This window comes from Furipterus horrens, unplaced genomic scaffold, assembly GCF_987537825.1.
Source record: "Furipterus horrens unplaced genomic scaffold, mFurHor1.1.pri manual_scaffold_19, whole genome shotgun sequence".
Lineage (NCBI taxonomy): Eukaryota > Metazoa > Chordata > Mammalia > Chiroptera > Furipteridae > Furipterus > Furipterus horrens.
The window spans coordinates 2,059,883-2,083,913 of NW_028327189.1; positions in this window are offsets into that span (position 1 = coordinate 2,059,883).

Below are 24,031 nucleotides of genomic sequence, written 5' to 3' on the forward strand. Positions count from 1 at the left end.
AAGATTGAAGAAATGCAACAACAAAAACCTTACCTGTAACTAACAAGCAAAGACTGATCAAGGTGGAGAGAGAATAGGGTATTTTTAAAATGGGAAAAAGAACTTGAGGTGGTTAATGACAATCACAAATGATATTGACAGGCTGGAGTGTGGAGAAATATTAAGAGTGTGGAATAGAAAAAAGTTGTAGCAAGAGAGAAAGTAGAATTTAATTCCAAATAAGAAGAGAAAAGAAGGTAAAATGGAATAAGGAAAGGGAAGAGCAATGTACTAGATTTGAAGTAAACTATAATATAAAACCTGGTGTTGTATTAGGTCCAGACTTCAATGGCAAGATATGAATGTTAAAAAGCTGTAAAGCGGAGAAGATAGCACCTCTTTGCACCTGTCTCTATTCTCTCTCTTCTACTGGGTTTAGTAGATCAGGGTCCGAGGAACTTTGTAGCTCCTGGTGCCTGCTGAAGGGCCTTTTCAGAGCTTTTTCTTCTTGCCCCTGCAGAAATGTTACCAGAAGGAAATTCCTAAGCCTCAACTTGCTGATGTTCAGAGTCTGGAACCCCGGGGGGGGGGGGCTCACCTGCCAGTGAGGGGATCTAGCTGAAAATATCAGGCATTCAGCTACAGTCTCCCTGTCCTGATCCTGCTGCTCTCTCATTAGCAGTTCTACCCAATTCTCTACTCTGAATAGCCTTTTGCTTGCAATCTTGCTGTATTGGGTCCTAGCATTCCTGTAGTGTACTCTATTCCTCTGAATTCTTGTTTAGTGGACCCATGTGCTAACTTATACAGGCATGCAAATTTTCATTCCCTGCCCAGTCTTGGGTCTCACCTCAGCTCCCCTTTTAAAAGTCTCTGTGTGAGTCCCATACCATAGCACCAGTCCCTGGGGGCGCTGTTTTCAAAGTACTCCTCTCCTCAAAAATTACATAGTGTTTCACATTCAGGGCTAGGCACTGCCTTCCTGAGCCTTCAATAGTTTTACATCAAGTTTCTCACTTGATCTCTCCCAGATGGCACTGGGAAAAATGCCATTACACAATAACACAGGTCAGTGGTGGATTGCTGACCCTGTGCCTTCCTGAGATCTTCAGCCTTGGGAGGGCCTGCTCCCACCATGCTGTTTCTGGGACCTGCACCTCCCAGGACTTCCTTCTATACCATGGTATCTCACAGCTCCTGAGCTGATCCACAGTTGCCCTTTCTCTGTGCAGTCAGAAGTGTTGGGCTGGACAGCTGTGGCAGTTCTGCTTAGAAAACATGGACAACCTGCTCCCAGGAGCGCTACAGGTAGGCCAGTTTTTACCACTCCTAGAATTCCCTTTTGACACAGCAATTCCACATCTGGGAATTAATATGAGGGTACCTGAAGCACTCATTTAAAAGTATATATGCACCCCTATATTCACTGCAACATTATTTATAATAGTCAAGATTTGGGAGCAGCCTACATATCCACTGGTAGATGAATGGATAAAACAGTCTATTGATGAGATGGGATACCACTTTGCCATAAAAACAGGTTAAACTTTATGCTCTATGACAGCTTACATAAACCTGGAGAACATGCTAAATGAAATAAGCCTGTTAGTGGAATACAAATACTAGATGATCTCTCTTATAAGACAAATCTAATGAAAAAAATTAGAACCAGAAACATGGAAATATGGAATATACTGAGAACAGCAGAGGAGAGGCAAAGGGGAAATTATGATGGAAAGAAAGGGAAGGGACTACTTAAAGAACATGTATGAATGATCCATAGCCATGCAAAACTGTGTGGGGACTGACTGTGGGAGTGTGTGTGGGCTGATTCATGTCAGGCAGCCTTTGTTCTGAGAATTCACCCAGATAGCAGTCTAGGTTTTCACACCAGGTTTGTTGAGAGAAGAAAGAGAAAGGGATTAGAGGTAAGAGGAAAACTCCTGGTCCACCTCGAGGGCTTATAGGAGCAAGGGAAGAGATAGAGGAGAAAGTGGGAGCGGGAAAAAGGGAAAGAATAAAGGGGAAAGAGAGAGAAAAAAGGGGGAAATGAAGGTGAAGTGCTCATTCCCGGTTGCCCAGAAAGACCCGTAGGAATTGCCTCCTGCCTATACAACGGACATACATTTTGCTTAGGGTGAGTGTTACGCATCAACACATTCAACAAATTATTTACATTTCCCTGCTTTTCTCCAATCAATATGTCATGGTAGGTCCATCAGTATTTCTTCTTGGAGGGAGTAAAGTTCATTTTAATATCTTATGGGGGAAGCTGTGACCTAGGTTAATTTGAATAAGGCTCATTTGCATCTGTCAGAAGTCTGGACAGGTTGTCCAGCCACTGCCATGTTTTGACAATGAAAGAACAGAAAGTGTAGGCACATATGCCCCAAAGGAACTGGGCTGGAGTGAGGATCCTTTGTGCGTACAGCTTGCACAGTCACAGTAGAAGATGTAGTAGAAGCCAGACTACCTCCTGACCAGACCACCATGTTTTGACAGGTGGAGGAGGGGAAAAGGGTGACAAATTGGGACAACTGAAATAGAATAACATTAAAAATAAATTAAAAAGAAACATCCAATCTTTTTTTAATGAACCTACAATCTAACAAAACTTAACCAAGAAGAAACAAAATCTAAACAGACTGATTACAATAAATAAAATTCAAGCAGTAATTAAAAAACTCTCAACAACAACAAAAAGTCATGGACCATATGTCTTCACAGGTGAATTTTACCAAACATTCAAAGAAGAACTAAAACCTACTTTTCTCAGGCTCTTGAAAAAATATTTTTAATGGAAAACCTATAAGCTCATTTTACAAGATCAGCAATTTCCTAATAACAAAATAGACCATAACTCTACAAAAAATTACAGGCCAAGTGCCTGATAAAGCTAGATGCAAAAATCATCAACAAAATATTAGTAAACCCAGTTTGGCAACTGTTAGGTTTGGGTTCAGAAGAGTAAGAGGAGAAATGACAGGAGAAAAGCAATAATCTTGAAAGACTTATTTATCCAGTTGGAAGCAGGTGGGTTGAGACAAAGAAGGTTGTGTCAGCCCTGAACAAAAGTAAATCAGGAGTTTTAAAGGGATAAGGAAGAGGGAGAGTTGAAGGGCCTTTCTACATATGGCCCTGGTGCAGTTAGTTCTAAGAACAGAGAGATTACTAAAGCAGAGATGTTACTAAATTCTTGCCAGAGACTAAGATATCTTTGAAGGGCATAGGCAGTCACTGGCATCAGCTGTTACTGTGGTGGCAGCAGATTTATTGGGGCTTGCTAAAATTAGACCTGAATTCCTGGAATCCAGGTATGGGAAGCTGGGTGCTTGATAGTGGCAAATATAGTTCTGCCCCAGATTTGGAAAATCACTGGGAGTATGGTGGCACACAGGACCCACTCCACACACCAGTTTTCTCATGGGGAACCAGGCCAGCGTTTCTATAATAGCTTAAAAGCTTGCTTACTGCTAAAGGGCTCCTTCATCGTGGACTGAGAAAAACAGATGTTCAGTGTGTAACCTTGAAACAGTTTCTTAGGATGTTTTCTGGGCTGATTTTCAAGGACAGGATGTGACTAGATCAGTTATCCTTATCATCCATGCATGTATAACATTCTTCTCTCTGTTATATAAAAGTAATAATCATACAAGGCAATAATTGGCACAATGATTTATAACTTTCTTGGATGTAATCTACCTAAAGAGTTAATAGAAGCCTGCACTTTCTCCTTTAGAGATTGGCCAGCTTTGTCCCCTCTTCTCCACAGGATTCTTGCAGTCTGTGTGCATTTATTCATTTCATTCACAATGCCATGGATTATGCTGGTTTGAGGTTTGCAATAGCCAGGTCTTATGCCTAAGAGCAATAAAGTCAAAAGATTATACAAAATGATCAAGTGTGACCTATTCCTGGGATGTAAAGTTGGAACAATATCCTCAAATCAGCTAACATAATACTAATCACTAATTGTCAGAGAAATGTAAATAAAAACCACAGTGGATATCACCTTACATTTTTTTAGTGTCTCTGTAATCAATAAATCCAAAACCAAGTGCCAGCGTGGATGTTTAAGAAAGAGAAAACTTGTGTACTATTGGTGGAAATTTAGATTTGTATGGCTACTGTAAAAAACAGTAGGAAGATTTCTAAACAATAATTAAAAACAGTATTGCCTATGACACAGTGATTTTACTTCTAGATTTATATGCAAGGAGAATCAAAACAGTTATTCAAAATTATGTATAAACTGATATGTTTATCACAATAGTCAAACTATGGAAGCAATTTAAGTGCCCATCTATAGACAAGTGGATAAAAAAGCCATGGCACATATATACAATAAAATATAGCTCATCCATAAAGAGAAATTAAATTGTACCACTTATGACAGCATGGAGACACCTACAGTTTTATGGTAAGTAAAATAAGTCAGAAAAAACAAATACTATATAACTTCACTTATATCTGAAATCTATAGAACAATATATACAGAAAAAACAAAACAGAAACAAACTCATAGGAAAGACTCATTGTTGCCAGAAGGAAGTGGGTTTGGGGATTATGTGTAAAAGGTTAAGGGTTTGAGAAGTACAGATTAGTAGTTTCAGAATAATCATGGAAATGTAGAGTACAGCTTGGGAAATACTATCAGTATTAATTTAATAACTATGTATTGTGTCATGTGTATATTAGAAATATCAGGGGAAACACTTTGTAAAGTATATGATTGTGTAACCATTATGCTCTACACCTAAAACTAATACAAAATAGTATTGAATTTATAGCATTACAGACCTAACTCAAGGAATGAGAAAAACCTCAAATAAACGATTGAACTTTACATTTAAATAAACTTGAAAAAAAACAAAGCAAGAAAAAAGAAATAGTAAAATTCAGATCAGAAATAAATGAAATAAAATCTAAAAAACAATGCAAAAAATAATGAATGCAAAAGATGGTTCTTTGAAAATATAAACAAGATTGACAAACCATTAACCAGACTTATCAAGAAAAAAGAGACAGGGCCTAAATAAATAAAATTCAGGGGAAAAAAAGAGGAGAGGTAACACCTGACACCAAAGAAATACAAAGGATTGTCAGAAAATATTATAAACAACTATATGCCAACAAATTGCACAACCTAAATTAAATGGATAAGTTCCTCAAGACATACAAGTTCTAAACCTAAATCTGAAAGAATGAGAGAATTGCAATACATAGATTACAACTAGAAAAATTGAAGCAGTAATGGGGAAAAAAAGCCATGGACTGGATGGCTTCACATGTGAATTTTTTGGCAAACATTCCAAGAAGATTAAGATCTCTTTTTCTCAAATGATTCTAAACGAATTTAAGAGGAGAGAAATGCCCAAACTCACCTTATGAGGCCAGCATTATTGTAATTCTAAAACTAGATAAAGACACTACAAAGAAAAAAATTATAAGCCAATATTTCTGATGAACATAGATGCTAAAGTCTTTGACAAAATATGGCAATACATTAAAAAGATTATAAGCATGATTAAGTGGGATTTATTATAGGATGTAAGGCTGGTAGAATATTTACAAATCAATAAACATGGTACACCACATCAACAAAATGAAGAATAAAAACTACATGACAATAGTAATAGTGGCAGAAAAAATATTCGATAAAATCCAGCACCCATTTTTGAAACAAACTCTCAGCAAAGTGTGAGTAAACTATTGGACATTGCTCGTAGCAGTATTTTTTCTGATTATCTCCTCAAGAAAGGAAAACAAAATTAAAAAATAAACAAAAGGTTCTACATCAAACTTAAATATTTTTGTGCAACTGAAAAAAAATAAGCAAAATGAAAATACAACCCATTGCATGGGAGAAAATATTCACCACTACACATGATATGGATTTAATATCCAAAATTTATAAACAATTAAGTAATCTCAGTACCAAAATAAACAAACAACATAATTTTAAAATAGGAAAAGAATGAATAAGCACTACTCCAAACAGGACTTATAATTGGCCATAGATATATGAAAAGATGCTAAATGTTACTAATCATCCAAAAATTCAATTTAAAACCAAAATGAGATATCACCTCACACCTGTCAGAATGGCTATTATCAACAAATAAACAAACAAGTAGTGCTGATGAGGATGTGAAGAAAAGGGAACCCTCATGCACTGTTGACAGGAATACAGACTGATGCAGCCACTTTGAAAAACGATGTGGCGTTTCCTCAAGAAAATGAAAATAGAATTCCATTTTGGTTTTTATGTTTCTTGTTTTTAAATTTGTATTATTTTCTATCTTATTGTTGTTCAATTACAGTTGTCCAAATTTTTTCCTGTTAATATCCCCTGCTTCACCCATCCAACCCCTGCTTCCACAGTCAATCCCCACCCTGCTGTTCATGTCCATGGGTCCTTTATACTTGTTCCTTATTAGACCCTTACCCTTCTTATCCTCTTTACCTCCTTTCTCCCCTTTGGTTGCTGTCAGTTTGTGCCTTATTTTCTTGTCACTTGTTCTATTTTGCTTGTTTTTGTTCATTAGGTTCTACTTATAGATGAGATCATACAGTATTTGTCTTTCACTGCCTGAATTATTTCACTTAGCATAATACTCTCCAGTTCCATCCATGCTGCTGCGAAGGGTAGGAATTCTTTCTTTCTGCTGTGTATTATTCCATTGTGAAAATATAGAAGTTTTTTTCATCCACTCATTTACTTATGCGCACTTAGGCTATTTCCAGCATTTCCCTATTGTAAAATTATTATGAACATTGGGGTGCATAGGTTCTTTTGAATTGGTGTTTCGGGATTCTTAGGGTGTAATCCCAGCAGGGAGATGTGTTAGGTCTGATGAGAGTGAGAAGAGAAATGACAGGAGAACAGGTCACGCATTTTAAAAGGATTTATTTGGCCAGCTGTGACAGGTAGGCTGAGACCCTGAGGTGTCAGCACTGAACAACAGTAAGGCAGGGTTTTTTAAAGGAGATAAGTGGGGAAGGAGTTGAATAGACTCTCTGTAGATGGCTTTAGGGGAGCTGGCTCTGAGAACAGAGAGGATTACTGTTAGGTCTGGTGAGAGAGAGAAAAACAACAGGAGAACAGTCCATGACTCTGAAAGATTTATTTGGCCAAATTGTATAAGCAGACTGAGACCAGAAACTCAGGAAGGCAGGAAGGTGTCAGCAGCAAACAAAGAAAGACAGGGGTCTTTAAAGGGGTAAGTGAGAAGGGAGTCGAAGGGACTTTCTGTTGATGGATTTAGGGGAGTTGTCCCTGGGAACAGAGTGGCTTACTCAAACAGAAAAGTTACTAAGTTCTTGCTGGAAGGCTAAGATATCTTTGAGGGACAGAGGCAGTCACTGGCAGCAGCAGTTACTGATGGGGCTGGATAAAACCAGACCTGGATTCCTAAAACTCAGGTCTTATACTTAAGACTTACTAAAGCAGAAAAGTTACTAAATTCTAGCTAACAGGCTAAGACATCTTTGAATGATACAGGCTTTGCCACCAGGCTAAGATATCTTAGAAAGACACAGGCAATTACTAACATCAGCAGTTACTGAGGGGGTAGCAGATTTTATGGGCTTGCTAAAATTATACCACAATTCCTGGACCTCTTGTCTGTAAGAACATAGGCACTCAGAAAACCATCAAGATGCAATGAGTAAAAAAAGAAGTTTACTGAGGGAATTAGCAAGCCAGGAGGAGCCATGCCATGAGTGAATGGCACCGACTCTGAACTCCTAAGGGGGAAGGGCATTGTGTTATAGAAAAAAGGAAAAAAAGTATTATTGAATTCAGTTTATTTATCTCACAGCTGTGAGTCTGACGGGCTGATCAAGGCCAAATGTGGTTTGGTCTGACGCACTGTGCTATCATGGGAAAATCCTGGCTCAAAACATCCCTATCTCCCAAGCAGCTGCAAGTTCGGGGAGGTGGGGGATAGGAACTGAGGCTGTGGTTATAGCCTTTTTGTTTTAACAAAAAGAGGTGAGGGGTGGCAGAGACCGGTTAGGGGAGGAATCATCAAATCTCTCTTCTCTAATGACTTCCTGCTGAGTTAGGATGATGGGAGGGAGTTGATTGCCAGCTCAGGATCATCTCTTGCTACAGGTTGATATCTGAAAGATCTTAATAAGAGTACATTATGGATGGTAGAAGCTGTCTTGGATTGGACCATTTTTTGAGTAAAGTTAACTATCAGTTTGAGGAAGAAAGGGCCAAGGTTGAGGAATAATAGGAGAAACAGTGAGGTTACGAGAGACACTAGGATCGCTTTGAAGGGAGAGGAGACGTATGAGAGGAAGGTTCCGAACCAGGATTCTCCGTATGCCTGCTTTCTAGCTTGGGCAATAATATAGATGTGTTTTTAAGTACCTGTAAATTTTTTTTCTATTATACCTATATTGTTAATGTAAAAACAGCAAGTTTCATTTAGTATGGTGCAGGTTCCCCCTGCTTTCGCTGTGAGGATGTCTAGGGCCCTTCTGTTTAGGAGAAATGTGTCTGCTGTGCTGTTTAGGGATTCTTGCTGTTTTTCTAGAGCTTGGAGGGTGGCATTCCAAGTTTCTCGAAGAGATAAAGAGAGATTTAGTACTGATTTCTCTAACTAGGGTATTCCTAGGAACCAGAAGAAGCCTCTATATATGGAGTATACCCTATTCCCAGTGTTCAAGGATAGGATTGCTGTATGCATGTCCACCAAATTCAGACCAATTCCGGTCTCATTTGTGTTGGGGGTGGGACAAGAGGGAGGTTTCAAGGTAGAAGCCAAGATTGGGGACTGCCTCGAAAGTGACCATTTACTGGAGGCTTAGTATAGAGGCATCTAATATTAGTGCGACTATCATGTAGGTACCAGTCCAGTAAGGAGTAATTATTAGGTATGCTTGGGTGATGGCAATGCAACTGGGGTGAGTTTTATTTTTTATTTTTATTGACTGGCACCAAACATTATTGAGGATTCTGTCAAGAAATGTTTGGTTGTATTGGCTAAACCAAAAATCCATGATCCATTTAGGGGTAGCAGAAAAATCTGAAGTGTCAGTATGATTGTGAATTTGGGCTAATATGTAATGATGAGTAGGAGTTTTTGGTTGGCCTTTGTAGTGTATGAAGGCTACGTCTAGGGTGTGGTTGCAGAGAAGGGAAGGGTTGAATACACCTAAGGAACGAGGTTAAATGTAGGTGCCATTGACATGCATGAAGCAGACGTGGAGCGGCAGCACCTATAATATGAGTGATGGTGGCTATTGTCTGGGTTGCTCCAGGGAGATCTGCCAAACCCGTGTAGTAGGGGGACGGAAGAAATTGGGCGATAAAGTTATATAAGCTGGTGAGATTTGGTGGGAAGGTGGTTACATCAATGTCTGGGTGGTGGAAAGAGTGGGGGCAGATCCAGCAATTGGTTTTGTTGGTTAAGTACGCTATTCGCTGTATTGTGGGGGCTAGAGGATGTCGATATGAGGTGGCAAAGATTAGAAGGGCAATAACCGTAATTGTACGGGGAGTCAGCATGGTTATGGTGATTCAAGTAAGTCAGCAACGAATACAACTAGAATGAAAGTGTGAAAGTAAATTTCATCAGGGGTGTAGTCGCTGAGAGTGACCTACAGCCAGGCATACTAGATGCATTCTAAAAACTTAGAGATAGTCTGGGGGGTTGCTTTTCATATAATTAAAGTTCTTGCGAGATGAGATGAGTCAGGAGTAGGGCCTGTGGAAGGCTCATTTAGAGGAGGTTTGGGCTCGGGTAATCTTTACCATCAGGTTTCCAGTGAGGGTGCAGGAATATGTGGGCAGTGTTGCTTGTGTCTCTTCCTGGATAGGGATGAGCTGAGTGATGGTGGGTTCAAGATGCGAGGTTAGAGGAGATTAAGGTACCTGAGGAGCAAATTTGATATGGGAGAAATGTACCCAATATCGGATATTTAGTTTAGTCGCTGTGGTGGTGATTAGGAGTGAGAGCTTTAGGTGTAAGGGTTTTAAGATAGACATAGTCTTCTGGTGTAATGGGGAATTCTTGGTGATCAGTGTATGGGGTGGGTAGGGTCAATTGGTCTGGCTTTAGAGGGTGGATCTCAGGTCTGAGGATAGGGAGATAGTCTCCATAGTCTGACTTGGTAGGAGGGGTGTTGCCTAGAAGTAAGGGTCTGCCATACATAATTTCAAAGGAGCTGAGCATGTGGGGCTTCTTGGGAGCCGAATGAATTCAGAGGAGAGCTAGAGGAAGTAATTTGGGCCATGGGAGATGTATTTCGGTGCTAAGTTTGGTTATGTGCAAATTTTTTTTAAAATGTGTTTTATTGATTATATTGTTACAATAGTTCCAATTTTCTCCCCTTTACTCCCCTCCACACAGAATCTCCCTCCCCCAGCAATCCACCCCTAAGTCCACACCCATGGTTCATACATACAAGCTTTCCCGCTTCACCCTTCTATATATTCTTCTTCTTCTTCTCTTCTTTTTTTAGTAAATATGTGATTAATTAATTATTTAAACAAAAAAAATAACAATCCCTCCCTCTCAGATATTAAGACCCTTTGTAATCTTATAAAGAACCATGGGCAAAGGTCTCAAGCGTCTCTAGCTGCTTCAAGCTGCACATGGTCGTCATCCTACCTACCCTTGGGTCCAGAAATCCCTAATAAGAATGGGGATGTGGAGAGGAGGGTGGCCTCCCACATGGGGAAGGTCGTGCAGACTCCAGGTCACTTAACAGTCTCCAGACAATGGCGTGCTTGGTTTAACAGGCTTGCATCCTTGTTGTGTTCTAGGGGCAACAGATTTGGCAAAAAGGGTTAAAAGACATCATTCAATCCATAACTACTAGATGACAAAAGGCAGGGATTGATTTTTCAATGCTCCACATCAGGGGGAGAAAAAAAAAAAGAAAAAAAGGGCTTCTATGTAGGAAGGTGTGCAAGGCACATCTCACCTGTCCAAAACAATATTGCCCATTATACTTAGTTTGGGCTCAGGGAAATAGTTTAGGTTTTCCCCATCTCAGACCTCTGGGTCCTTTCTGTCCAAGCCATTAGGATAGAAAAGAGAAACCAGTTTTAAAGTGAAGCCCACAGACGACCCCATTCTTCACCAACCCAGCCATTTAGTTCAGCCAGAACGTTGAGTCTCAGGAGGCAGCGCTGCAGAGAGGATTAAGTGAGGCTTATACGTACAGATAATCACTCAGGTAATGTGGTCATAGGCTTATGTCCTTTGAAAACAGAAAACACATGTAAATTTATGTAACATAACCCACAAACAAGTCTCTATCTATAAGACTGTCTTATTGGGAAGACATCCAGTTGCAAGGCACTTGACATTCTACTTGCCTGCAACTTAAATATCTTTGACGATATCACAGACATGGTTTAACTTTCAAATGAAAACCATATTTTAAATGAAAAGAAACTTTTAAGATGGTTAGGTGCACTACTTTATAGTCTACCACTGATCATTGTGATTTTCCTTGAATAATGATTCTTCTCCCTAAGATTACCCTCCTTGTCTTTAAAGGGACTACATGAAGTCCATTTTTAATTTATACTGTTCATTTGCATAAACATAATAAGAGCAGCAAATGATCACTTATAATCTTTAGTTCTGCTTTGCTGGAACTTACCCAAGGAATATTTAGGGTGACCCTCAGTCTGTTCTTCAGGGCACAGAAGCTGAGCCACATATCTGGCATTCATCCTTGCCTGTACACACCTGTCCTTTATAAGTTTTTCTAGTTTTTCATTGTGCCTTAAGGTCCCTTCTAGCCATCTTTCAGGAAAACAACCTTCGTTCCTTCCCTGGAAAGATTGCTGTGGACTGCACAACCAACCATGGTACCAGGCCTTTTATCTCGTGGGCTTTTATTACCTTTGAAAGTCATTCCCCATTCCTCAGGGCTTTTTGGTAACCACCTGAGCCCAAGTATGTCTCCTTTAGGCTTGACATTCCAGTCAAAGACTTGGTCAAAAAAAAGAGAAAAAAGGAACCTCTTTTAACAACTGGTCTTATTAGTTCTATGCAAAGAAACTTAGGTCATTACTTACTTGTTTAGAATGCCAAACTCTGGAAGGATCAAATAGGGAGAAAAATATACAATGTGAAGGAAAATCTTTGCCCTAATATTCACTGAACTGGCATTTCAATTCTTCATATCTTCATTTTTCCCCCACTAAAAAAATTTTTTTGTTTGTTTTTCCATTACAGTTGTCTCACTTTTTTCCCCTCTTGCTTCCCTGTACCCTGCCCCTCCCTTCCCACACATTCAGTCCCCACTCAGTTGACCATGTCCGTGGGTCATTTATACATGTTCTTTGACTAGACCCTTCCCCTTCTTACCCCCTTCTCTCCCTCCCGCCTCTCCCCTTGTTACAGTTAGTCTATTTCTTGTTTACATACCTCTGGTTCAAATTTGCTCATTTCTTTGTATTGTTCATTAGTTTCCTGTAATAGGTGACAGCATAAGGTATTTTTCTTTCATTGCCTGGCTTATTTCGCTAAGCATAATTCTCTCTAGTTCCTTCCATGTTGTTGCAAATGGTAGATGTCCCTTCCTTCTTTCTGCTACATAGTACAACATTGTGTAAATGTACCACAGTTTTTTGATCCACTCATCTACAGATGGGCATTTAGTTTGTTTCCAGCACTTAGCTATTGTAAATAGTGGTGCTATGAACATTGGAGTGCATAGGTTCTTTTGAATTGGTGTTTCAGGATTTTTTGGATATAATCCTAGCAATGGAATTGCTGGTTCAAAAGGCAGTTCCATTTTTTGTTTTTTGAGGAAATTCCAAACTTTTTTCCACAGTGGCTGCACCAGTCTGCATTCCCACCAGCAATGCACCAGGGTTCCCGTTTCTCCGCATCCTCTCCAGCACAAGTCGTTTGTTGATTTGTTGATGATGTCCATTCTGACTGCTGCGAGGTGGTATCTCCTTGTGCTTTTTATTTCAATCTCTCTGATGGCTAGTGATGTTCAGCATTCTTTCATATGTCTATGGGCCCTCTGTATGTCCTCTTTGGAGAAGTGTTTGTTCAGGTCCTTTGCCCATTTTTTAATTGGGTTGTCTGTCTTCTTGGTGTTGAGTCATATGAGTTCTTTATATATTTTGGAGATCAATCCCTTGTCTGAGATGTCATTGGCGAATATATTTTCCCATATGGTTGGTTTACTTTTCATCTTGCTGATGTTTTTTTTAGCTGAGCAGAAACTTTTTAGTTTGATGTAGGCCCATGTGTTTATTCTTTCCTTTATTTTCCTTGCCTTAGGAGATATATCAGTGAAAATGTTGCTATGTGGGATATCTGAAATTTTCCTGCCTATTTTCCCTAGGATGAATCCCACTTGATCGTGGTGTATGATCTTTCTAATGTGTTGCTGGATCCAGTTTGCCAATATTTTGTTGAGGATTTTAGCATCTATGTTCATCAGCGATATTGGCGTGTAGTTTTCTTTCTTTGTTGTATCTTGACCTGGTTTTGGAATTAGGGTTATACTGGCTTCACAGACCGAGTTTGGGAGTGTTCCCTCTTCTTGTATCTTTTGGAATAGTCTAAGGAGGAAAGAAGTTAGTTCTTTCCTAAATGTTTTGTAGAATTCACTTGTGAAGCTATCGGGTGCAGGGCTTTTGTGTGCTGGGAGTTTTTTGATTACTGCTTCATTTTCACTAGCTGTTATTTGTCTATTCAGACTTTCTGCTTCTTCTTGATTCAGTTTGGGAAGGCTATAGGTTTCCAGGAATTTGTCCGTTTCCTCTAGGTTGTCAAATTTCTTGCCATACAGTTGTTCGTAATAATTTCTTGCAATCCTTTGTATTTCTGTGAGATCAGTTGTGATTTCTTCTCTTTCATTTCTGATTTTATTTATTTGGGTCCTCTCTCTTTTTTTCTTAATGAGCCTGGTTAAAGGCTTGTGAATTTTGTTTATATTTTCAAAGAACCAGCTCCTACTTTTGTTGATCTTTTGAATGGTTAGTTTAGTCTCTATGTCATTTAATTGTGCTCTGATCTTGATGATTTCCTTCCTTCTACTTGATCTGGACTTTGCTTGTTGTTCTTCCTCTAGTTCTTGTAGCTGTAGGGTTAAATTTATTATTAGAGATTCTTCTAGCTTTTTTAGGTAGGGTTGTATTGCTATGAACTTTCTTCTTAGAACTGCTTTCAGTATATCCAATAGGTTTTGGGTTGTTGTGTGTTCATTATCATTAGTTTCCAGAAACTTTTTGATTTCTTCCTTGATGTCATTGTTAATCCATTCATTATTTAATAGCATGTTATTCATCCTCCATGAGTTTGAATGTTTTTGAGTTTTTTCCTTGAGGTTGAATTCCAATTTTAAGCCATTGTGATCTGAGAAGATGCTTGATATAATTTCAATTTTCTTGAATTTATTGAGGCTTGTTTTGTGTCCTACCATGTGGTCTATCTTTGAAAATGTTCCATGTGCACTTGAGAAATATGTATATTTTGCTTCTTTGGGGTGTAAACTTCTATATATATCGACCAAGTCCATTTGATCTAAAGAGTTGTTCAGTGCCTCAATATCTTTGGTGTTTCTTTGCTTTGAAGATCTGTCCATTGTTGACAATGGGGTGTTAAAGACCCTACGATGAGTGTGTTGCTGTCTATATCTTTCTTGGAGTTTTTCAAAATTTTCCGTATATATTTGGGTGCTCCTAAGTTGGGTACATATATATTTATAAGGGTTATATTTTCATGATGGATTTTTCCCTTAAGTATTATGAAATGCCCTTCTTTGTCTCTTTTTATGGACTTTGCTGTGAAATCTGTTTTGTCTGATATAAATATTGGGACCCCAGCTTTTTTTTTTCATGTCCGTTTGCTTGAAACACTTTTTTCCATCCCTTTTTTTCAGTCTGTGTAGATCTTTTGTTCTAAGGTGGGTCTCTTGTAGACAGCATATATGTGGGTCATTCTTTCTAATCCATTCAGCTACCCTATGTCTTTTAATTGGAGCATTTAATCCATTTACATTTAAGGTTATTACCGATAAGTACTTATTCATTGTCATTTTCCCCCTTTGTACTCATGTTCTTCTCTGTCTCTCTCTGTTTCTTTATCTTCTTAGAGCAGACCCTTTAGCATCTCTTGCATTGCTGGTTTGGTGGAGATGTATTCTTTTAGCCTTCTTTTGTCTTGGAAGCTCCTTATTTCACCCTCCATTTGGAATGAGTTCTTTTCTGGGCAGAGTATTCTAGGTTGTAGGACTTTGTTTTTTTTCTTGAAATATTTTTTGCCATTCCCTTCTGGCTTGTAGTGTTTCTGCTGAGAAATCTGATGATAGCCTTATTGGAGCTCCCTTGTATGTTATTAGTTGTTTCTCTCTTGCTGCTTTTAGGATTCTCTCGTTGTCTTTGAATGTTTCCATTTTTATTATGATATGTCTTGAGGTGGGCCTGTTAGGATTCATCTTCATTGGGACCCTCTGTGCTTCCTGGACTTGTGTGACTCTTTCTCTCCTCATGTGAGGGAAGTTTTCTGTCATTAGTCTTTCAAAGAGGTTTTCTATTTCTTGCTCTTCTTCTTCTCCTTCTGGAATTCCTATGATATGGATATTATTACGTTTCCTGTTGTCCTGCAGCTGTCTTAGAACCTCTTCAGTCTTGTTCAGTCTTTTTTCATTTTGTTGCATTGTCTGGGAGTTTTTCTGTACATTGTCCTCCAGCTCGTTGATCCGATCTTCTGCTTCTTCTAGCCTGCTTTTAATTCCTTCTATTGTGTTCTTCAATTCAGAGATCGTATTCTTTATTTCCTCCTGGCTCTTATTGATAGCTTCTATGTCCTTTTTCATGCTCGTGTAATTCTCGGTAAGTTCCTTGTAGTTTTTCTGGAGTTCCTTGTAGTTTCCCTGGAGTTCTTTGTAGTTTCCGCTGAGTTCATTCAGGTTCTCCATAATCCATGTTTTGAATTCCGTGTCTGATATTTTTCTCCCCTCTGTTTCATTTAGCACTCTCTCTGGGGATTCTACCTTTCCTTTTGATGGGGGTTGTTTCTCTGTCTCCCCATGTTTGTGATTTCTTTTGTTTGTTGGTGCTTCTTATAATGATCTGCACTTCCTGGATCTGCCTCTGGTAGCGTCAGATTATGTACCAGACTGGCCCTAGGCAGCCTATTGGAGACTTCCGGTGGTCTACTGCCTTTGTCTGTCTTCTTTAGTTGTTAATCTACTCAATCTGTGATTAGCCATCAGGCTTAAGGACTGTGGGCAGGGCTTTTATTTCTCCTTAGTCTGAAGCCACATGGAGGGGAATGGTCTGTTTGCTGTACTGGGGCTGATTCCGCACTGGCTGGTCCTGGGAGGAGGTTAGCATAGCTTCCACTTACTCCTCTACCATCTTGGATCTCCGTCTCTGTTGTACTTGATGTTATTTCTTTAATCTGTCTGGTTCTATTTCAGCTACTTTTTGGTGGGTCTTTTTCTCTGGTTAGTTGATTGAGAGTCACTCTGCCCACCTTGTCTTGAGATCTTTTGTGGAGGTGCTGCTAAAACATAATCACACAACCCAGGCAAGGAGGGAGGATGAGGATAAGGGAGAGGGAAGTGGATGAGAAGAAGGGAATAGGAAGAAAAGGGAGAGAATTTAAAATTAAAAAATTAACAAAGAATAGGATGAAGGGTAGACATGCTAAAGGGAGAGAAGGGAGGGAAGAGGAGGGGAGAAAAGGAGAGAGAATAAGAAAGGATGGGAAGGGCAGTTAGAGAGTGAGAAATAAAAGTATGAGAGAATTTTAACTCAATTCAACTTTTAGGCACAGTCTCTTGGTATTTTTGGTTTGTTTGTTTTTTGTTTTTCCTTCCTTCTTGAGTCCATCCCTATTCAAAACTCCATGAGTTTCAAATCCTTTCTGGTTGGTTGGCTGGCTGTGGGAGGGTTCTTCTTGATTCTGGGATGGCTAGTCTTTTATTCGTGGGACTACCACCGCTCTGCTGTGAGCTGCGTTTAGTTGTCCTCTCCTGAGGCACCGTAAGCCCTCCTAAGTCTTGTGCAGCTACTCCTTCCCCCTGTTGGTCCAGCCTGTGCTTGCCAGCAATCCCCTCCCTGCCTCCAGTCATGTCTCTATTCCCAGGCTACAGCTTCTGCTCTCTTCCCTGTCTATATGCCTGCGCACCCTACCTCTCTCCCTGTCTCAGGACCGTCCCTTTGTTCTGCAGGACTCTGGCACAGTCGGTCAAAGCACTGGGCCCAGTGGCACTCTCCTGCCCAGGACCGCTCCCCTAGTCTGGAGCTCTGCAGCGGCTTTCCTGCGTGGGCTCTTCTCCTTGTCCCAAAACTGTCTCTATTCCTAGCTACAGCTTCCACTGACTTTCCTGTCTATAGGCCTGAGCGCTCTATCTCTCTTCCTGCCCCAGCACCGTCCCTTTGTTCTGCAGGATTTTAGTGTTTTCAATCAGCTCAGCGCTCTCCTACCCAGGAGCTCTCCATGAGTCTGGAGCTCCGCAGAAGCCTTTCCTTGAGGGACTTTCTCCCTGCCCTAAAACCATCTTCACTCCAGAACCATCGCCTCTGCTCTCTTCCCTACTTACATGCCCTCTCCTAGCCCCAAACCCGCCTTTTGTTCTGTGGGAATCTAGCGCGATCACTCAAAGCGCTGGGGGCATGCACTGCTCTTTTGCTCAGGAGCTCTCTCCTGTCTGGAGTTCTGCAGCAGCTTTTCTGTGCCACTTGTCTCCTTGCCCCAAAACTGTCCCTTTGTTCTGTAGGGCCCTAGCTCTAGTGCTGTGCATGCCCGGAGTGCCAAGCTTTCGGTCGGAGGTTGCAGCTGAGGAGATTTTCCTCTAGACTCAGATCACACAGTTTCTCCCAGTCCTGGCTGTTCACTGTTCTCTCACTCCTCTGGCTTTTTCAGCCAAATCCTCTCCCTAACTCCCTACAAGAATTCACTTATCGGTGTGCCCCGAGCAGGGGGAGCCTCCACGCAGCTCTTGGCTAGTGAGCTCTCTGGCTTGGTACTGCAGATGCACCAAGTCCCAGAATGACTCAGCCTGCAGTGCGTGGTAAACCCCTCCACCCCCCTCCACGGTGCTCCCACGCTCTCCCTTTTCACGCTATCCGAGATCCACACTGACTCTGCCACTCCTCTCTGCATTCATTCCTGGAGTCTCTCCTTAACAGGAGCGAGCAGAGAACACTGCCCTACTCCTCCACCATCTTCCCCTCCCTGTGTGCACCTTTAATAGTCCATTAGCTCATTCTACTTTCCCTGATGACTGGGGTCAATATGGGATGTGGAGCCACGACTTAATGTTTAGTTCCTGAGCCACCTGTTGGGATATTTGTGAAACAAAGGCAGGGCCATTATCTGTCTGAAGAGAGGAGGGAAGTCCAAATTGGGGGAAAATGCAATTAACAAGGGCCTCGGTTATATTGGAGGCCTTTTCTGTAGTGGTGAGGAAAGCCTCGATCCACCTGGAAGAATTGTCAATAAAAACTAAGATATCTCGGAGGCGCTTTACTTGAGGCATGTGAATAAAGTCTGTTTTCCGATCCTGACCTGGAAGATGTCCCCGGACTTGGTGTGTGGGGAAAGGCAGTTTTAATTTTTCTTGAGGCTTGGCTTGTTGGAATATAGGGCAGTTTTGGGATATTTTTTTCTAGCTCAGTTAGCATACCAGTGTGGTGTATTGTTTGGGAAAATAAAGTGTGTAATTGTCTTGTGTTTATGTGAAATTGGTTCTGGAGTTTCGTGAGGAAATGTTTAGCACGATTATTGGGGAGAATTATATTGTTATGTAGATGAAACCACCCATTTTGTTGGGTTGCTCAAAGCTTAACTAGGGTGTGTTTTTCTTTCTCTGCATAACGGGGTGCCTTGGTAGGCAACATAAGGAGGATGGAAGAAGCATGGGCTTCTTTTTTTGCCTCAGTGTCTGCTGTCTGCTTTGTGATTTCCATGAGCTATGAGATTTGTCCTGGCTTGATGTTCCTTGCAGTGAATAACTACTGCTTTTGCTAGAAGCTGAGCTGCTCATAGAAGTTTGAGAATGAGATGGTTTTTGACAATGGGAAAGTATTTAAAGGTGAGATATCCCCCTTCTTCTCAAATTGAGATGTGTGAATGTATGATGTGATAGGCATATTTAGAGTCAGTGTATACATTGATCTGACAATTTTTTGGAAGGGCTAAGGCCCACGTTTGGGAAATAAGTTCTGCCTGTTGGGAAGAGGTACCAGAAGGCAAGTGCCCCAACTCAATGACAGGAGTGAGGGTAGTCATGGCATATCCTGTTCCTTTTGGGCTGGTCTTGTAGGAGCCTCTATCTATAAACCAGGATTCTGCATAGCATGAGAAGAGTGGACTCTTATCTGGGAAAAGGGAACTCATTTAAGGGTTTCTTGACTGAGAATAGCTGCCATTGCCAAGACACAGAGGCAGGCTGGTCACCCTAGTTAGGGGGAATCGAGTGGTTTGGAAAAATAGGCTATAACCCGTTTGTCTGGTCCATATTGCTGCACTAACAGCCTGAGAGCAAAGCCATCTTTTGTCTCAGTGTATAGGAGGAAAGGTTTATTTGGGTTTGGAAGGGCTAAGGCTGAGGCTTGGCTGAGTGCCATTTTGAAGGTGGCAAAATGTTTAAGAAGGGCTCGAGAGTTTTCAAAGTGTTCAGACAAGTCTCCAGCTATTGCTTGATATAAAGTTTGGCTAGGGATTCAAAATTAGATGTCCAAGTTCTGAAAAAATTGGTGAGGCCTAAAAATGACTTTTGGAGCTTTATTGAATGTCTGGAGCCAATTGACTAATGAAGTAGGTGTGTAAGAAGAGGCGTTCCTCAGGTGAAGTGGGGTCTAGATTGGTGTATTTTGGGATGGATTCTGTGAACCTTGTTAAGAAGGCGGCTGGATTTTCACTAGGATCTTGGGTGATCTCAAGAATTTTATCATAGCTGACAGCTTTAAGGCTCATTTTGGGCATCCCAGCAAGAAAACATGCAAAGAAGTGGAACATTTTGTAAAGGTCATGGGAATTTATCTGATAGTTCCAATTAGAAGGTGTTGGGGGGACTGCTACTGACCCAATGCGATAGTTAGCATCTGCAGGTCTGTCAGCATGTAATTTGTTAGCATAGGCCATGGCAGCTACTCAGATATAATTTTTCTCTTCGGGGAGTAGTGGTAGTAATAAGGATGGTGGTGACGTCCTGGTAAGTTAAGTCATAGGCCTGGGTTAAGTATCTGAACTTTTTGATGAAACAAGTGGGGTCCTCGGAAAAACAACTGAGATGCTGCTCAGTTTTGGGAAAGATTAGCCAAACTGACGGGAACGTGAACTCTCATGACACCATCTCTACCAGTGACCTCACGGAGTGGGTAAAGACAAGAAGGGCGAGGCTGACTGGAGCGGGAAGAGGCCGGAGAAGAAGAAATAGGGATGGGCCCACGGGATCAGGTATGGGGAGAAGTTCTGGGGTCTTGGTGGGCTGGGGACTGTGAGGAGTCAGGTGAATGGGACTCTGAAGGGGGCGAAGGGACATCTGGTGCAAGGTCGTAGGGAGGTGGCTGATCAGCAGGATTCAAGGTGTCTAAGGAAGAAGAAGAAGAAGTTAGAGGGCATGAAGAGGGTTGAGAGGAAGGTGGCTTTTCCTGGGCAAGGAGTATTTGGTGAGTAGTGAGCTGCTTGCAGAGCAAATGTTTGCTCCAAAGGGTCCAGAATGCCTGAGCATAGGGAGTTTCTGACCACTTGCCCGACTGCTGGAGAAAGCTGTCAAGGTCTGTGAGAATGCCAAAGTCAAGTGTGCCATTTTCCGGCCATCAGCTTTGGTTATTTAGAGGATATTGGAGCCACGCGTCAGTGGACAGAAAGATAAGTCGATGAGCCTTGACCTCTCCATTTAGTTGGAGAGGTCTGAGATTAAGGACTAAACAGCCAAGAGGGGTATCTTTGGGTGAGAGAGACTGGCTAATTCCCATGGCCACGGTTATGGTTAATGTAGGTCTGAGAATGAAAAGGAGGGTGAATCCAAGCCAATGTTCTGGCTCCGTACTCTGTCAAGATGAGCGTCCCCCCTTTCGACCAGAGTGGAGAGCCAAGAGGCTGAGAAAAGACGTACTGATTTATCCCAGGCATCCCTGGGAGTCATCAGGCCCTGGAGAGCTGGTCCGGATTGACCCTCCTCAGGAGTCAAATGACTTCGAGAGTGGTCCCAACTGACCACTCAGATTTACGGCCGAACTGCCCAGAATGGTCTTGGATAGGCCAAGAAACAGAACCACCAGAGGAAACAAAGGTAAGGACTAACCCGCGAATCCAATGACCAGTGTTGACTGAGAGTAAATAGTGGTTGGGGAAGGCATCAGAGGAAAAAGGAAGCAGATGGGGTCAGCAAGCCAAAGGGGATGCTCGAGATGCCGACTCATGGAGTTCTGAGTGACTCTGTGTCCAAGGACTGGGGGCCTGGCTTGGGGCCTGAGTTCGACTCAGAGTCCTGGTTGAGCTCGTGTCCCCCAATCCCGGGTTTCAGCACCAAAGTGTACAAATAGGATTGCTCAGAAAACCATCAAGATGCAGCAAGCAGAAAAAGAATCTTCTTATTGAGGAAATTAGCAAGCCAGGAGGGAGCCATGCCGTGAGTGAATGACTCCAACTCCAAACTCCTAAAGGGGAATGGTGTTTTACAGGAAAAAAGAAAAAAGTACGATTGAATTCAGTTTGTTTATCTCCCAGCTGTGAGTCTGATGGGCTGATCAAGGCCGAATGTGGTTCGGTTTGACATACCTTGCTATCACGGGAAACTCTAGGCTCAAAACATCTCTATCTTCTGAGCAGCTGCAAGCATGGGGGGTTAGGGGGAGCATGGGAACCGAGGCTGTCAATATTTTATGCCTAAGAGAATGGCTTGATCAAATGGCAGTTCCATTTTTAGTTTTTTGAGAAAATTCCATACCATTTTTCACAATGGCTGCACCAGTCTGAATTCCCACCAACAGTGCACTGGGGTTCCTTTTTCTCCACATCCTTGCCAGCACTTGTTTGTTGATTTGTTAACAATGGTCATTCTGATCTGTATGAGGTGGTATCTCATTGTGGTTTTAATTTGCATCTCTCTGACCAGTAATGTTGAGCATCCTTTCATATGTCCATGAGCCCTCTGTATGTCCTCCTTGGATCTGGACAGGTACATGCAAAAAAATGAAACTAGACCACCAACTTACACCATACACCAGAATGAACTCAAGATAGATAAAAGGCTTAAATGTAAGCGGTGACAACATGAAAGTCCTAGCTGAAAACATAGGCAGTAAAATGTCAGATATTCCACACAGCAATATTTTTGTTGCTATATCTCCTATAACAAGGGATATAAAGGAAAGAATAAACAAACTGGACTACATCAAATTAGCAATCTTCTGCACAGCTAAAGAAGACATCAGCAAAATAAAAAGTGAACCAACTGTATGGAAAAACACATTTACCAATGGTACCTTAGACAAGGGTTTGATTTCCAGAATATATAGAGAACTTATATGACTCAACACCAGGAAGATAAACAATCCAATTTAAAAATGGACAAAGGAAAAGAACTAACATTTAAACAACTAAAAACCAACAATACAATTTTAAGATGGGCAAATAACTTGAGTAAACATATCTCCACAGGAGATATACAACTGGCCAAAAGCACATGAAACATAATCATAGCAATTATTATTTCATAGAATGCAATAAATCAGATAATAACAATGTTATTAACAAAGTTAAAGGAGCCTGGTTGTCCCATTCATGAACAAGAGGTGGTTGTGGCTGGATATAGTTTCATTTACTTGCAGCAGGTAAAGAGATATAAGATCCATATGCAAAGTTCTGTCTTCCCCAAAAGCCATTGATTGTACATGCAGGGCACACATACACACACTGACACACACACAATATTTAGTTAATTTCACATTGATTTCTTTTCAGTTGGCTACTTGTATCTCACTCACCAAACTGTCAGGCTCTTCCTGTTTACTGCTGACCTGCAAAATACTGTGTTAAATTTTAACATTTAGCAAGAATAGTATTTAGTAATTCCACTTATGACTGCTCAGACCTTAAGATCCTGCCCTATAATAACAGTTGTGAAGATGGGGAAATCAGATGTTTTACACACCTGGTGGGAATTAAAATGTTGTAGATACTTTGGAGAATACTCTGGTGTTTTCTTAAAGTTTAAACATAGATTTACAAATAAACCAGCAATTCTACTTGTAGTGCACACCCAAGAGACATATAACATAAATGCACACAAATCTGTACACAAGTATTCTCATAACATTATTTATAATAGCTAAAAGTAGAAATATTTCAAGTGTTCATGAATTGATGAATGGATAAACAGAATGTTGTGTATTTATACAAATGAATATTATTCAGTTATGAGAACAAATTCTTACATACTTGAAATTAGTTTCAATAATTAATATAGTAAATTTTATTTAGTTCTGATATTGATAGATGGGTGAATCTTGAAGCATTATGCTAAGTGAAAGAAGCCAGACACAAAGAAAGAAGGCTGACACGCTGTATGATTCCATGAAATTTCTAGAATATTTAAATCCATAGTGTCAGAAAAGTTATTGTCAGGAGGTGGGAAGTGACTGCTAATGAGTATTGACTGGGTTTCTTGTTGAGGTGATGAAATGTTCTGGAACTGGTACAAGTATGTATATATATTTTTTAAAAACACTGATTTGTATATTATATAACAAGAATTTTATGCTATGTGAATTATATCATAATGAAACAGTTGAATTATGGGACAGTAGGTCTGATTATTTTAAAGATTAATATAAACTATAGGATATCTGAGTTTATAGAATAAAAATATTGTAGTTAAAACTCCTACTAGGTGAGATCAGGAAATAAAAAAAGATATAACAAACGTTTAAATAAACAATTAACCTAGCATGATAAATCAATGATGTTGATCACCTAAGACCAAGTGAGTAAATTACTAGAAAAAAGGTAATGCCAAGTATAGCATTAATTGGAACAATACTCAAATCAGAAAGTAAACTTTAAATCAAAAATTTTTTCCATTTCCCTGAAAA